Source organism: Elephas maximus, chromosome 24 (genome assembly GCF_024166365.1).
Source record: "Elephas maximus indicus isolate mEleMax1 chromosome 24, mEleMax1 primary haplotype, whole genome shotgun sequence".
NCBI classification, from domain to species: domain Eukaryota; kingdom Metazoa; phylum Chordata; class Mammalia; order Proboscidea; family Elephantidae; genus Elephas; species Elephas maximus.
Window position 1 is genome coordinate 54597348 of NC_064842.1, and position 13151 is coordinate 54610498.

The 13151-nt window shown below is 39.0% G+C and overlaps 1 protein-coding gene and 1 pseudogene across 2 annotated transcripts in view; one reads left to right on the plus strand and one right to left on the minus strand.

Annotated features, from left to right (window-relative positions):
• Positions 1 to 13151, minus strand: part of BRINP3 (BMP/retinoic acid inducible neural specific 3) — a 549556-nt gene that overhangs the window by 26421 nt on the left and 509984 nt on the right. The window lies entirely within an intron of this gene.
• LOC126066892 (dynein light chain 1, cytoplasmic-like) lies at positions 5629 to 5897 on the plus strand (annotated as a pseudogene).

A 13151-nucleotide genomic window follows, 5' to 3' on the forward strand; every position in this document is an offset into this window, starting at 1 on the left:
CTGAAGCCTGTTCAGCATCATAGAAACATGCCAGCCTCCACTGACAAATGTGTGGTGGCACAAGGTGTACTGGCCGGAAATTGAACATGAGTCTCCCACATGTAAGGCAAGAACCACCAGAAAAACAACAAAAAAACATGTAGCCATCCAGTAAATTCTGACTCATAGGATCCTATAGGTCAGAATAGGAACTGCTCCATAGGGTTTTCAAGGAGCAGCTGGTGGGTTTGAATTGCCAACCTTTTAGTTAGCAGCCAAACTCTTTACCACTGCACCACCAGGGCTCCAGAACCACCATGTTGTTGTTGTTAGGTGCCATCGAGTCATGTCCAACTCATAGCAACCCTATGTACTACAGAATGAAATGTGGCCAATCCCGTGCCATCCTCACCTTGTTCTGTTTGAGTCCATTGTTGTAGCCACTGTGTCAATCCATCTTGTGAAGGGTCTTCCTCTTTTTCACTGGCCCTCTATTTACCAAGCATGATGTCCTTCTCCAGGGACTGGTCCCTCCCAATAACATGTCCAAAGTATGTGAGACAAAGACTCCTAGTCCTCTCTTCTAATGAGCACTTTGGCTGTATTTCTTCCAAGACAGACTTGTTCGTTCTTCTGGCAGTCCATGGTATATTCAATATTCTTCACCATCACCATAATTTAAAGGCATCAATTCTTCTTTGGCCTTCCTTCTTCGTTGTCCACCTTTTGCATACATATGAGGCGACTGAAAATATGGCCACCATAGGCCTACCATAGGCTTAATTTAAATGTTTTTCTGAGTTTTAAACCCATGTATGTACTTCCCTTTAGACATTACCAATTAGATGATGACCTCACAAACACTATTAAAACAACATGCCAAAAAATGAGTGCATCATATCCACTCCTAATCCTTGCATCCCACCTGCTACTCTTCACAAACTCAATAAAGTTCTTCCCTTTTGTGTCATATTTAAATTAATTCCCCAACCATATATACTACCAGGCAAGCTAAAAATCTGAGACTCACAGCCAGTTCCGATTCTCAAACTTTCCTCAAAATTTCAACATTACTTTCAATATCACTATCCAATAAAAATCAAGTATCAATCACTTATCTTTTAGAATCTTTATACACAATGTCTCGAAGACACTCTCTTGCCACTACTCTAACAGAGCACCTTTACCTTTGCCAGATTATCACCTCAGCCATCTAACTAATCTCTGAGCCTTTGGTCTTGCCTTTTTTCCCCTCCTTCACAATCCATTCTGCCCACAATTCTCATCAAGGCATTCTCCTAACTACAACAATTGTTTTTTTTATTGTCTCAGGATAATAATCCCATTGCAGGCATGGAATGCAAGTTCCTTTATAATCGGTTCACGTTCTATCTCTCTAGACTATTTTCTCATTGCTTCCAAATTATACTCTATTCCATTGTTCTTATCACCAGAATACTAAGACACCTGAGATACATTCCTGGGCCACTATTTATTTATTTATTTCCAAAAGGGGTTCATGCAATATTCCAGTTTGAGAGACCATGGTAGTCTCTTAAATTAGACTGAACATGCTATATTTTTTTCTGAGACTTTTCATTGACACCTTCCTCAATCCCATTCGTAAGCTGATTAAACCTCCCTCGTTCTTTCAGAAGGAGCACTGGTAGTGAAATGGTTAAGTGCCCGACTGTCAACCAAAACGTGGGCAATTCCAACCCACCGGCCTCTCTGAGGGAGAAAGATGTGGCAATCTGCTTCCGTGAAGGTCACAGCCTTGGAAACCATGTGGGGCAGTTCTACTCTGTCCTATAGGGTTTCTGTGAGTCGGAATTGAATCCATGGCAGCGGGGTTCATCCTTTAGGACTAAACTAAGAAATTACTTCCTCTAAAAAGTTCCTCTGAACCACAAGAATCAATCACGTTCTCCTCCTATGTGCTCCCACAGTACCCTGTACTTACTCTGAGGTCTGTACTTAGCATCAAACCAAAAAACCAAACCCATTGCCCTCCAGTCGATTCCGACTCATAAAAATCCTATAGGATGGAATAGAACTGTCCCATAGGGTTTCCAAGGAGCGGCTGGTGGATTCAAACTGCTGGCCTTTTGGTTAGTAGGGAAACTTTTAACCACTGTGCCACCAGGCCTGCTTACTTAGCATAATGCATTGTAATGATCTATATTAATCTTTTGCTTTCCTTAAAGAGACAAAGAGGTATTTCGAGACAAGATATGTGCCTAGCGTAACACTTAGCACAGAATGTATATTGGTAAAATCATATTTTTATGCATCACATCAGAAAATTTAAAATACTGCAAAGCACTAAACACCTAATAAGTATTAATATTATGTATATTATTTATGCTCTTTGTTATAGATTGAATTGTGTCCCCCGAAAATATGTATTGTAAATCCTAACCTTTATGCCTGTGGTTATAATCCCATTTTGAAATGGGTTGTCTTTGTGATGTTAATGGACAGGATTAGTGTAGGGTGTGTCTTGAGTCAATTTCTTACAAAATATAAAAGGAACAGATTAAGCAAGCAGAGATGGGGAAGATAGATGTCAAGCCACATGAAGATCTCCAAAGAACCAGGAAATAGAAGCTAAGGAGACAAAGACCTTTCCCCAGAGCCAACACAAAGAGAAAGTCTTTCCTAGAGCCAGTGCCCTGAATTGGGACTTCTGGCCTCTTAAACTGTGTGAAAATAAATTTCTGTTTGTTAAAGACATCCACTGAGTTACTGTTGTTACAGCAACACTGGATAACTAAGAGGCCCTTCAAGCCCTTTAACAACTTTGGATAACATTACACTGATATTTATTCTAGAATATGAATACCAATGCTTTGAAAACAAAATGGCAATGTTTTTATTGAACTTCTGGTGGGTGGTAATTGATATGAGCACTTTCAAAGCACTGAGTTAGGTCATTAATCATTATGTGCAGTTATTTGGAAGAAAAAAAGAGTGTGTTCTTATGTAGAAATTGGAACGGAAGAATGTGGTGTCAGACTAATCAATGATATTAACAAATATAAGAAAAAAATTGTCTAAATAAAGAGGATTGAAACATAACAAAGGATAGTGGGGAATCAATGTAGCAATATTTGGCAGTGTTTATTTGGTATCATCGCGGGATGAGGTTGTCCTGATAAAGTGAAGAAATGAGCTCAGCTTTCTTGGAAAGCTTATAGTTGCAATAATCATGAACATATCAACACATCAAAATGTATTGCTACTGAGAATGAAAATTCGTCAATTAAAACTGTCTCACTCTAATGTCGTGACCAATATGCTATCATATAATAATAATTTGGTTTCCTACGTAACTATTCTACAGGGACAAATATGACTGACCAAAATGTTACTAGTATTGTAATTATGTGACAAGCTATGTCACAAAATATCAACCTGGCATTCTGGAATATAAATTAGTTTTAGAAGTTTGATTGACTGGATTCTAATTCTCAAACTGGTCATCTACAATATGCTAATATAAATGGAGCTCCTGGAACTTCATAGTTGCTACAAACTGGACTACTGAAAAAAACACCAAGCATGAAATATCTCTCATGGAACCTGCCTATGTGACTTTCATCCATTTAAAAAAAAAAAGCCAAAAATTACACCTCAAAGCAAAGGTATTACATTAGCACCCTCCAGTGCTGTGAATTAAGCCCTATAATGACAATCATAAATGTGATTACTGATTTTCCCACAAAATCACCAGAAATTGATGGGTGTTCCTGGCCTATAGAAATGCTACCTTTTATAGGAATAAGCAAATATTGTGATATGTTTGTGTGTGTGAGTGTTGTGCTGTGTCCACCTATGCAAACACTTGTACAATAATTAAAAAAAAAAATTCACAAAAGTTGACTCACTTAGCATATTAATGCAAGCGGTAACTTGTGGTCCCATTTCACGTGATTTTTTTCCTCAGGACGAAAGAGTACCTAGGTGTTTTCTCCTAATTTTTCTAACAATTTAAGCATTACATGTAAGTTTGTAGGAATTAAAGTCAGAATGTATCAAATGACTGTTTAGAGACAGAAAAAATCCAGTATGTCTAGCATTCTTTGGCCTCATTATTTTCCAGATGAGACTACTGAAAATGATGTATGTACTTCAATGACAACCCTGCATATATTCAGAAAACAAATAGTAGAGCCTACAGTTTAACCCTTGGGTCCTCAGCCAGACTTACATAATGTAGAACATCTGTGTCTCTCCTCAGTGCACATGAAGTTTCATTAGCCAAAGTAACATTTGATGAAAGGAAGAAAAAAAAAAAATGAGTCTCTGGATGCCATCAGCAGTGACACAAATGAAATGGTATTCAAAATGAACTGCTCTCTCTTACTCATAGAATAAACCACAACGATACAAATGGAAGCCTCTTTATCAATTGGCAGAAAGATAGAGAAACGTGTCTCTATTGGCAAGGGGAAAAACATGTAAGTTTATTCTTTAGCATTGCCAGTTTGTCATAATTTAATTTTTGAATAGTGCTTGGGTGCTAACCTGAAGGTTAGCAGTTCAAGCCCACCCAGCAGCTCCATGGGAGAAAGACCTGGAGATCTCCTTCAGTAAAGATTACAACCTAGAAAACCCAATGGGGCAGTTCTACTCTGTCATCTGTGGTCACTATGAGTAGAAATCGATTCCATAGCATCTAACAACAACAGCAACAAGGGGCTGTTTAGATAGTTTAACACTAATCCTTACCACAGCTCTGAGGTGAGTACTATCATTATCCACATTTAAAGGTGAGGAAACAAAGGTACAAAGAGTTCTCTGTACTAACACACAGAGTAAGTTTAGAGCACTGACTGTCTATATAAGCAAGCCAGAGTCTGTGCTCTTAATCACTCCATTGTCTTATTTATGTTAACTGGTCCAAGAAACACCCATAAGGTAAAAAAGTACTGAGAATAGGTGTTTTTCTATATAATTTCTGACTACTTCTTAAGGTAACAGTTATCTGAAATGTTTTAGGTAGCCTAGATAAGCTTTGGAAAAAAAAAAAAAGTGAGCTATTATACTGTCCCTGGATTAATCAACACAAAGTAAAATGAGGATGTAACTCATTCTGGCATCTTAATATCATCATGGTATTTTATAATCCCTCTACAGTTTAGCCAAGGGCACTCTACCAAAACCCATATTTCATAGATATTGCTAAAGCCAGTAGACCCTAAGAATCATGTGGGATAAATGAGATTCTGAGGTGACTAGAGCAGGGAACCTCAGAGTCATCCTACCTACTTAATTAAGTGAGGAAACAGCAGACTCCTAGCAGTTTCTGTTGGAGTGAAAATGGGTAGACTGTTAGGTCACTTCTAGCTTCCATGAAAGGGGGGTGGGGACCTAAATGAACACAGGGCTAAACACAGCTTGCCTTTGATTCTAGAAGTCAAATTATGATTTATATCGACATTTTAATCATGTTTCCTTAGTCTGCTATAACAACATCATCTCCTCAACAAGTTGTCATTAACCAGTATAAGCAGCATTAAAAAAAAAAGATGTGCCATGGCTTTGGTAGCAACAGCAGCTCCCCCTGGGCTTGAGCCACTCTAATCTCTGGCCCCGCTCCCCAGGAGACCTCTGCAGTTGGCCAGGCCTTGCCCCACAGTAACAATGTGCTACCAAGAGGCCATGATCAAAAATGCAGGCATGTCAGAGGAGATGGAACAGGACTTGGTGAAGTGTACCTCTTGGGCACTGGAGAAATATAACATAGAGAGGGCATTGTGGCCCATATCCAGAAGGATTTTGGCTAGAAGTACAGCCCCACCTGGCACTACATCGTGGGGAGAAACCTCAGTAGTTATGTGACACATGAAACCAAGGACTTCTTCTACTTCTACGTGGACCAAGTGGCCATTCTTCTGTTCAAGTCTGGTTAAAGAATGGACTGTGCCCACACACCTTGTTTTTAGATTCATCTAAAAACAAGGACTGCAGCCTAAATTCCAAATACCAGAGACGAATCTTCAGCCTTGCTAAGGGAACACCTCCAACTTTGAACCTTTATTGTGTTTTGTACAGGCCTTCCCTGTACTAGTTTGTTGTGGTTATAAAACAATTAGCAAAACAGCTTACATTTGAATGTATTTTCTATTCCCAACTTTCCCCTGCCTCATGTTTCTTCTTTCCTCGCAATCCATTCCTTTAAAAAAAAAAAAAAAAAAAAATAGATCTGTTGGAGATGTGAGGGGAAAAAAAAGAGACCAAGGGAAGGGAAATAGTTTGGACTTTATAATAATGAGGAAAAGCTGGAAAATAAAACATGTTGCTGTCGAGTCAATTCCAACTCATAGCCACTATGTAGGACAGAGTAGAACTGCCCTGTCGTTTCCAAGGAGCGACTGGTAGATTTGAACTGCCGACCTTTTGGTTAGCAGCTGTAACTCTTAACCACTGTGCCACCAGGCTCCATAATAATATCCTTATCTAAATTTAGTAGGGTGGTCAAAACCTATTTCTATTCCATTTTTAATTTTTAAATCACCTTAAGTATATTGGAGAATGACATTGTTGTCGGGTGCTGCTGAGTCAATTTTGACTCATAGTGACCCTGCGTGACAGGATATAACTGCCCAATAGGGTTGCTAGAGGGTCACTGAGTCAGAATCGACTCTACGGCAATGGTTTTGGTTTGGTTTTTATAGGGTTTTCTTGACTGTAATCTTTATGGAAGCAGATTACCAAGTCTTTCTTCCACAGAGCCAGATGGCGGGTTTGAACCACCAACCTAAGAGTGCTAGGTATCTATTTATGTGAGGGAAAAAGGGAAGGCTGAGGAGGTAAGTGAGAAATAGCGATGTGAAATGCTATTTAAGAATGAGTGGCGCGGATTGAGCTGTGTTCTCTCCAAAATTTATTTGAAGTCGTAACCTCTAGTACCTGTGAACATGATCTTGTTTGTGAATAGGGTCTTTGAAGATGTTATCAGTTAATGTGTGGCCATACTGGACTGAGCCCTGATCCAGTTTGAGTAGTACCAAATAAAAGAGCTGAAGAGACAGAGACAGACATACGGAAGAAAGCCATGCAGTGACAGAGATGTTGAAGCTGCAAGGAATGCCTGAGGCTCCTAAAACATGCATGAGATAAAAAAAAAAAAAAAAAAAAGATCTTCCCTTAAAACCTTTGGAGACAAGTTGGCCTTGCTGATACCCTAAATTTGGACTTCTAGCCTCCAGAACTATAAGACAATAACTTTCAATTTGTGATACTTTGTTATAGCAGCCCTGGGAAGTGAATACAAGGGGTGTCTTATATGCTGTTAGCTGCCTATTCTATATTCACAGGTCCCTCCTTCCTGCTAACAGAGCCTTGCTTTTGTTTACAGCAGTGTACTCAAAATATTTCTTGGGTGGCTGTGTGGCACAGTCCTGACACAAGTAGAAGTCTGATATGGAGGAGCCTACGATAACTTCTTCTTCATGAAAAAAAGCTGGAGCCGTGGCTTATCCCATCTCTTTTTATCTTCTTATCCTAAATATGGGCATGAATGAGGTCTAGATCTATAGCCAGCAGTCATCTTGTGACTACATAACAACAAAATGGAAGGAAAATAAAGGAAAGGCAAAGAAAAAGAGAAAGAATGAAAGATAGAAAAAGGGAGGGAGGGAGGGAAGGAAAGGAAGAAAGGAAGGAAGGAAAGAAGGAAGGAAGGAAGGGAGGGAGGAAGGAAGGAAGGGAGGGAGGAAAGGAGGGAGGGAGGGAGGAAGGAAGAAAGGAAGGAAGGAAGGAAGGAAGGAAGGAAGGGAGGGAGGGAGGGAGGGAGGGAGGGAGGGAGGGAGGAAGGAAGGAAGGAAGGAAGGAAGGAAGGAAGGAAGGAAGGAAGGAAGGAAGGAAGGAAGGAAGGAAGGAAGGAAGGAAGGAAGGAAGGAAGGAAGGAAGGAAGGAAGGAAGGAAGGAAGGGAGGGAGGAAAGGAGGGAGAGAGAGAGAGAGAAAGAAAGAAAGAGAGAGAGAAAGAAAGAAAGGAATACACTTGCCTTGATATCAGAAAGTTGCTGAACCACTGACAGCAATTTCTTTGTCCTGAATTCCTGTTATCTGAGACAGAAAAATCCTTATGTACTTAGATTTCTACTTATCAGGTTTCCTGTTTCTTGTAGTAAAATGCAAAGTACCGGGAATGAGATGAAAAATTTCTGAGATATACTCAAACTTTGAAATTAAAATGTCCTTTTATCTTGCTCTTGAGATACCAAGAAACTGTGGATGGGAAAGTCTCAGGGGTGGAGAAATGGGAAGGAATTTGTATACTAAATCTAACAGTTTTAAAGGGAATGCAGCAAGAAGTAACATGTCTTAAGCTACTCTAAAAATGAAAGCTAAATGGCAACCATACGGGTGAGAGTTCATTTGTGCTCCATAGCGTTTTCGGTGACTGATTTTTGGAACTAGATCATCAAGCCTTTCTTCTGAGGTGCTTCTGGGTGGATTCAAACTAGGTACACCACTCAGGGACCCCAAAACAACAGATGACTTCTAACTGGAAGGTTTGAATTTCAAGCCCACTTCCAAAAAATCAGTCATTGGAAACATTATGAAGCACAGTTCTACTACGATACACATGGGGTCACCATGAGTTGGAATTAACTCCATGGCAACTTGTTAAAAACTGAAGTCAAGCAGGCCAAATTCTTGGGCCTTGTGTGGAATAAAAATATATAAATGTGATTAGTCTGAAATAGAAAATTCAGCCTACTGGCTCAATGGACAGGCAATTTCACTTGACTAAAGAGTGAAAACATTAAACTTAAAACAACATATGAGTAAAAATATTAGCAGCTTGGGAGTGAATGTGGATTCCTCAAGTATTACTAGATACACCTAGGAGCTTTTATAGCTTCTTAAAAATAAAACTGAAGGCATATTAAGAAAAGGCTTTTTAAAAATGAAACATGAGTTTTTAACCTTTTTTTTTTTTTTTAGCCATACCTCTGTAATGCCACTGTTCTAGAATCTATATAAAATTAATGGTGAAAATATGTGCTTTTTTCTTGGTTCATGAGTACATATTCTAATTTCAAGTAATAGTAAGACTTTAATTGAAAAGCTAATGAAATCATTGACTATTTCTATGTTTCTATATTACTAATTCCTGGACTATGACACCAAATAAGCCAAAAAGCATATCCTGCATATTTCACAGTACTTTCTGTTTCTTCAGCAAAAAGTTTATACATCAGTTTGCAATTTTGGATTGTGAAACAAGTCAGTAAATAAGATTCAATAAATGCATACAGAGTCTTTAATCCACTGTATGCTTTTTCTGCTTCCGGTGAATCTGAAGGCTTTTTTCTATGTCTTCCGGAGAGTATTTGGATTCTTATAAGAAATGCTTTATTTTGTATTTCAGTTTATTTCCACATGTTTCGCTCCTGTAAATGATCTGAAGTGCAGCCCCTTTCTGTTCCTCTAAATTGAAAGAAGCATATCACCATACATCAATGCCTTAAACTGTTTTGGTGAGAATTGTGCTGAAGTATTACATTCTCCAGGAAAAAATGTGGGATTAAATCAAACCTACACCTTTCAAATCAGTATTCAAAACATTTTTCATTGTGTGAAAAGAAAATAATATAGGATTTTTTTTCATAAAAGCATCAAAAACAATTCTGTCAAATCCTTGCATTTCTTTTGTTGTTGTTGTTCTTTTTTTTTTTTTTTTGCCATCTTTGAGCACTTACGCAAAGAGCTTTGGATTATAGTATCTTTATCTAGAAAGATCGTAGGTTCAGACGGCAGAGACCATGCCTATGAACATAAAGTTCCAAAATAACCGCCAAACCATTTAAAACTAGTGGAAACATGGAAAATAAACCAAATCTCTCTCACTGTATGCCATGGATTGAATTTTGTTCACCCAAAATATGTGTCAACTTGGCTAGGCCATAATTCCTAGTGTTGTGTGATTGTCCACCTTTTTGTCATGTGATGTGATTTTCCTCTGTGTTATAAACCCTACCTCTATGATGTTAATGAGGTAGAATTATTGGCAGTTATGTTAATGAGAAAAGACTCAACCTAAAGATTAAGTGGTGTCTTAAGCCAATCTCTTTTGAGATATAAAAGTGAGTAGCTAGCATACAGACAGGCAGGCCTCCTACTACCAAGAAACAAGAGGCAGAAGAATAGTATATCTTTCGACCCAGGGTCCCTGTGCTGAGAAGCTCCTAGTCCAGGGGAAGATTGATGACAAGAATGTTCCTCCAGATCCAACAGAGACAGAAAGCCTTCCTCTGGAGCTGCTACCCTGAATTTAGACTTCTAGCCTGCTAAACAATAAATTTCTCTTTGTTAAAGCCATCCACTTGTGGTATTTCTGTTATAGCAGCACTAGGTGTCTAAGACACCTAATTAATTAGATTTCAATTTGAAAACAGATATTTTACTTTTAAGGAGACACTTTTAGTAAGGTATTGTACATTAACCCATAATTGGGTACATTAACCAACTCTTAGACTTCTAAGATTCCAGAATAATAAAGTTGGGTGAGAATCAGCGAGAATTAAGTAGAACAACTTTCTCTGTTACAAATGAAAATAAAGATGACAGCAATTTGCTAGCTCCTTCATTAATTAGGGGCAAGACCAAAATCAGGGTGAACATCCCTGTTATATGGGTAATATGATGACAAACATTGGTTGGTGTTGGAATCTAGATGGAGTCTGTCCAAACCCTGGTTTGGGGACTTAGAAGTTGTGTGATTTGGGGATATATTGTTAACCTCTTTGGGATGCAGTTTCTCATTCATAGCATGGGCTAGGTTGTACTTGAATGGGAAAGCTGGACAATGAATAAATACAATGAAAAGTACAGCCAGAATGCTCCTTAGAAGCAAGGATGGCAAGACTTCGTCTCATGTATTTTGGATATGTTATCAGGAGGCACCAGCCCCTGGACAAAGGTATCATGCTTGGTAGAGAGTCAGCAAAAAAGAGGAAGGCCCTCAATGTGACGGATTGACACAGTAGCTGCAACAATGGGTTCAAGCATAACAACGATCTCTTTAAAGAGTTGAAAAGCAAAGATGTCACTCTGAGGACTAAGGTGTCCCTGACCTAAGCCATGGTATTTTCAATTGCCTCATGTGCATGGGAAAGCTGGACAATGAATAAGGGAGACTGAAGAAGAATCGATGAACTGAAGAACTGATGCATTTGAATTATGGTGTTGGTGAAGAATAGTGAATATACATTGGACTACTAGAAGAATGAATGAATCTGTCTTGGAAAAAGTATAGCCAGGTTTTTCCTTGGAAGTGAGGATGGCGAAACTTCATCTCACTTACTTTGGACATGTTATTAGGAGGGACCAGTCCCCTGGGAAAGACAACATGCTTGGTAAAGTAGAGGGTCAGCAAAAAAGAGAAAGATCCTTGATGAGATGGACTGACACAGTGGCTGCAACAGTGGGCTCAAGCTTAGCAATGACTGTAAGGGTGTCGCAGGACTGGGCAGTGTTTTGTTCTGCTATATGTAGGGTTTCTACGAGATGGAACTGACTTGATGGCACCTAACAAAAACAACAACAAGGTTGTACTTGACTCTCCTTTTCAAGGTTGGTTGTTCTAGGCCCTACCCAAATACTCTATAATTATTTTTTTTTTTTTTTTTACACTAACACCACATACATAATATCCTTAAAAATTCAATACCTATAAATTAGGTTATAGTAAGTATAACAAGTCTGGTAATACAATGTCTGTTTAGTGTATAAATGAATAAAAGAGGTCTGCTATCCATGTTTTTTTCTTTATATGGACAAGATGAGCCCTGGTTGCACAGTGGTTAAGCGCTCAGCTACCAACCAAAATGTTTGTGATTTGATCCCACCAGCAGCACCACAGGAGAAAGATGTGGCAGCCTACTTCTTGTAAAGATTTCTACCCTGGTAAACCCTATGCGGCAGTTCTACTCAGTCCCAGAGGGTACCTATGAGTCCAAATCAACTTGATGGTAGCGGTTTGATTTTATATGCACAAGGGATACAATAGAGATTTCTAAGATATATATCCAGAACTTTTTATTGTGCTCATGCAGAACCTGTACATAGATCTAGAGGCAGTCTTTTGAACAGAACAAGGAGATACTGCATGGTTTAAAATCAGTAAATGTGTGTGTCTGGGTTGTATTCTTTCACCATACTTATTCAATCAGAATTAAAGGAGGACTCATTAACAGCCTGCAATATGCAGGTGATACAACCTTGCTTGCTGAAAACAAAGAGGACTTAAAGCACTCACTGGTGAAGATCAAAGACTACAGCCTTTGGTATGGATTGCACCTCAACATAAAGAAAACAAAAATCCTCACAACTGGATCAATAAGCGACATCATGATTAATGGAGAAAATATTGAAGTTGTCACAAGGATTTCATTTTACTTGGATCTACAATCAATGCCCATGGAAAGAGCAGTCTAGAAATTAATCCACTGCAAAATATCTCTTTGAAGTGTTAAAAAGCAAAAGTGTCCTGTTGAGGACTAGGGTGCCTGACCCAAGCCCTGGTATTTTCAATTGTCTCATATACATGCAAAAGCTGGACAATGGATAAGGAAGACCGAAAAATTGGTGCCTTTGAATTGTGGTGTTGATAAATGATATTGAATACACTATGGGCTGCCAGAAGAAGGAACAAATCTGTCTCAGAAGAAGTACAGCCTGAATGCTCCTTAGGAGCAAGGATGGAGAGGCTTCATCTCAAGTACTTTGGACATGTTATAAGAAGGGACCAATCCCTGGAGAAGGACATCATGCTAGGTAAAGTAGAGGGTCAGTGAAAAATAGGAACACTCTTAATGTGATGGATAGATACAGTGGCTGCAACAATGGGCTCAAGCATAACAATGATTGTGAGGATGGTGCAGGACATGGCAGTGTTTTGTTCAGTTATATATAGGGTCGCTATGAGGTTACAGCTGCTAACCAAAAGGTAGCAGTTTGATTCCACCAGGCACTCCTTGGAAACACTATGGAGCATTTCTACTCTGTCCTATAGGGTTGCTATGAGTCAGAATCGACTAGATGGCAATGGGTTAACGGGTATGAGGTGGAACTGACTCAACACCTAACAACAACAAATAAGATGTATTTGCTCCCAGTTAACAACCCAAAAGTAGTACTATCCTAAAGAAAG